Here is a 3881-nt window from a genome sequence, read left to right as displayed (position 1 = left end):
CCTCCCACCGAAGTTGCTAAGTCTGAAAAATGACCTACTGCGATAGTTTTTGGCCACTATGCTGATGTGTTGGATGACTCCAACCTCAGTTATTACACCCTTAACTGTGGGGAGATTTGAGACCTTTGTACCTAAATAGGAATGTCTTAATAGCCTACTTTTGATGGTAGCCACACACTGTTTAATCTTATTTAATTCCTCAGTCTTAACCCTTATGTTGTCTTCCTCTTGTCCATGAACTTGTCCTTCTGGGTCAACATTTTAAAATGAACTTTTGTGGGGGGCTTTTTCTGATGTTTTTGTCCCTTTTTTTATGCTTTTGTCACTTTTTTTTAACGCTTTTAAAAAAGAAATTGTGGTCATTAAACCTAATGTATATGACATTTTACCTAATTTTTGAGTTAGAAAAAAGCTAAAATTATGAATTATTTTGACTAATAGTTAATAGTCACAGCCTGGTTTATGTCAAAGTTTAGTCAGTTAGTTAGTTCTAAAACCATTTAAACCGATTCTTTCAAATTATATGAAACTGAATAAAACACCCAAAATTCAACAGAAATAATCATTCATTTTACCTGTGAAGAATATTGCATGGGTCCCATACAACCTACATGGACCCATCCAATGGGGCAAGCCCCTTTTACAACTCCCATTGCTAAAAATCCATTTAATATGTTGTCCCCTGATAGAGGATTTTATTAATTATTATTGACACAACTTCAAGACACATTTCATAAAGGTCTTCACACAATTCACAAAATTTCAGTTACCATTTAAGATACAACGCGATAAATAAATAAGTTACTCTGTAAAACTATATTTAAAACAGGTGTAGTACAGTAAAAGCAATTGTTTTCCGACGTAATACAGGTAAGAGTTATTTTCTTAAGTTTCAGGTAAACATAAAAAGTTGTCATCTTGTGCATGTCAGAGTGTGTTTAGTGTCCATATTAAAAGTGTTAAGAGAGAGGGCATTGGTTTAAATGCTCTCTTCAAATATCAGTTGTGCAGGAGCGCAGCGAGTCCCTAACAGGGCTATACTAATACCGTTTGGGTCTCTCGGGATCCTGTTACGGTGCTTAGAGGAGACCCTCCCCTTGTTGCTCCTTCCCACCTGCCTCACCCGGAGAGTCAGGTCGCTGCTGCTTTGACCTTTTCCTGTGTGGCTCTGGCTCCTTCATCCGAATGGGCACAGAGGCGATTCTTCTTTGCAGCTGTGTCCTTGGCCTGCCGCTTGCAGCTCGGGCCATTTGGGCCGCTGCTGCAGCCATCCTGATCACAACTGCGGGGGGGATCTGCATGTGCTTTCTTACCAGCAAGTTTCTGGAGGTCCAAATGGCATCTTTGATGGCGGCCAGGGTGAGCCACTGATTTGCAAAGTCACATGCTGGCATCTGTTTCTTTGGGCTGATCCCATACAGCACTAGCTGTGCTGTGAGGACCTCCCTTGCTGGTAAGTACGGGAATTGCAAGGAGCCGGCCATTGCCCACTGGTCTACGGCAGCGCTGCACTCCCAGAGCAAATGCCTCACCGACTCAGGCTCGCCACAACCTGGTCGGGGGGCAGGTTGAGTGCGCTGACATGCCCCGGGAGTGCATGACGGACCTGACCGGGGAGGATCTCATGAGCCACCATCCATGACAGGTCCCGGAGTCTGTTTGGGAGAGCCGAATGGTTCGTGTTGTGCCAAACAGTTGAGGGCTCTCCAAATGCCAGCCCACGCACTGGACTCACTGGTTCCCGCTCCTGCACAACTGAAATGAGAGAGCGATGATTTGTTAAAACATACACATCTTCTTGCTCTGAAAACGTTTTAAAAAGGTCTGGATAAAAGCATAGGTTGGCGGCAGGATAAAAGACACAGGTACTTTAAGATCAGAGGGTAAAATCTTCAGTCTTCTGAGATATGACCCCATCCAGAACCGTGCCATAGCTGCTGTCTTAGCATTTCTGGATGGGGCCGTGGCTGCTGTTATGTGTATAGCTGTAAATCTGCTCCCTAAAAACAATAACAGGTCCGGCACTCCTTTCCCTACTTTCTCCTTTGGCTTCTTCATCACGCTTCTCTGCACTCGTTCCCACTTGGACCCCCACAGGAAATAAAAGATGGCTCGTTCCAGGTCTAAAATCACTTTTCTGGGTGGGATAAAAACAGAGCTGATGAGTAAAAGCAAAGGTAAAATCACTGCCTTGATGATTAAAACCTTTCCTTCTAGTGTCAGTCCTCTAAGTCTCCAGTACCCTAGTCTCTGCCTAACTTTCCCTACCATGTCTGGCCAATTTGTTTTCCCTCCCCCCTCCCTATCAAATTTGACCCCAAGTATTTTTTGGTCGGTCTGGGTCACAGTCAGGGGGAGTCCTGTCATCTCAGTAGCTGTCCACGGTCCATAAAAATGGGCTAGGGTCTTGCTTCTATTTAGTTTTGACCCAGAGGCCCGCCCAAACCAGTCGGTCAAGTCTAGAGTCCTGTTGACAGATAAAAGGTCAGTGCATAAAATGTTAATATCGTCCATATATAAAATGCACTTTGTCGCAAGTCCCCCGCTCCCTGGCACTCCTACCCCATTGATTTGTTTGTCCATTCTCAAGATCTGTGCCAGTGGTTCGATGCAAATAACATAAAGGAGGGCAGTCACTGTTTTCTACGGTTATTTTACCATTTTGTTTCTTTTGGTGATTTGCCTTGGTTGATAAATTTTTTTGTGATTTAATTTACAAGTGGTCTGTAGATATATTTATGATGGAAGTTTTGACATAGGTTTCTCTCCTCGATTTGTGTATATTCACAGCTTGATCCTGCACAAGGCTGGGTCCGTGTCGACACACTGCCTCCTCGTGGTGAGACTGCACTGGGTGACACTCTGTTGCGGTGTGTATGTAGCCTCGACACTATATATTTTGTAGTGACTTGCATGATATTTTGTAGTGACTTGCATGATATTTTGTAGTGAATTGTGTAGAAATAAGTGTGTAGTGCATGTCCTTGTCGGTGCTGGGCCTTCTGTCTCCTCTTTCTGTCTCCCACAGTCGTCTCCCGGAGTGGTGTGCGCGTGCTGACCCGACCTTCCTACTTTGAGGAGAGTAAGACCACATGTATCTGCCATCTAATTTATTATTTTATTAATCTGTCCTTGCTATTTTAATTGGGATTCTTTTAAACTTTTTGTAATAAAACCAAACGTATTTTTGTACAATATTTGCCTCCTGTTAATTGTTCCTGTTAGGGGAGAACTAGTGTTGGTCACACGACACACTATTTGACATAAGTAAGGGTACAAAGGGTTCCTCCTGACCCTCAATAGGAGGTGGCGTTGTCAGGTCTGAAAGGTTTTATGTGTTCAGGCACTACAATTTCAACAAAAGTGAGTATATTCTTTGCCATGTTTCATCAGGCTCCAGAGTCTCAGACAGTTCCAGCTTCAGCACCTGTCCTCAGTCCAGTAGCAGTGTGTGCCACTATGTCAGTAAGTAATCTAATATTATATTTAATACTTTGTAGAGCATCAGCATAGTATTTTACTAGTGTTAAGTATGTTTGTGTACTGTTTTGTTATTGCAAAGACTGCTGACTCCAGGACAGAGACACCTGAAGCTGTAACATCGCTGCCGCGTTTGTGGTCAGAGGGCTTGCCCCCTGAAGACCACAAATGGATTTTAAAGACAGTAATGAAGGTGGGGCCCAAGGGAAAACTGCAGCTTCAAGACCACCTGAAGCTCTGGTTCTTTCCCCCACAACCAAGCCCTCTCTACCACCAGGCTCCTGCTCCCGACCGCTTTTTTGCGCATCCACTTCTTGTCTGGATGCCCTACAAGTTGTGGAAAGTGAAGGTGGTCTGTCCCAACCCTGTCTGTGGACAGCATCAGCTCACAGGAGGCGGGC

At 44.2% G+C, this 3881-nt stretch overlaps 1 pseudogene; it reads right to left on the bottom strand.

Moving 5' to 3' along the window:
• Positions 1-979: 979 nt before the first annotated feature.
• LOC144513715 (uncharacterized) lies at positions 980-3602 on the bottom strand (annotated as a pseudogene).
• Between the last annotated feature and the right edge of the window lie 279 nt (positions 3603-3881).

This window comes from Sander vitreus, unplaced genomic scaffold (genome assembly GCF_031162955.1).
Source record: "Sander vitreus isolate 19-12246 unplaced genomic scaffold, sanVit1 ctg323_1, whole genome shotgun sequence".
Taxonomy (NCBI): domain Eukaryota; kingdom Metazoa; phylum Chordata; class Actinopteri; order Perciformes; family Percidae; genus Sander; species Sander vitreus.
The sequence above is the reverse complement of the archived record's forward strand: the minus strand, read 5'-3'. Positions and strand labels throughout refer to the sequence as shown.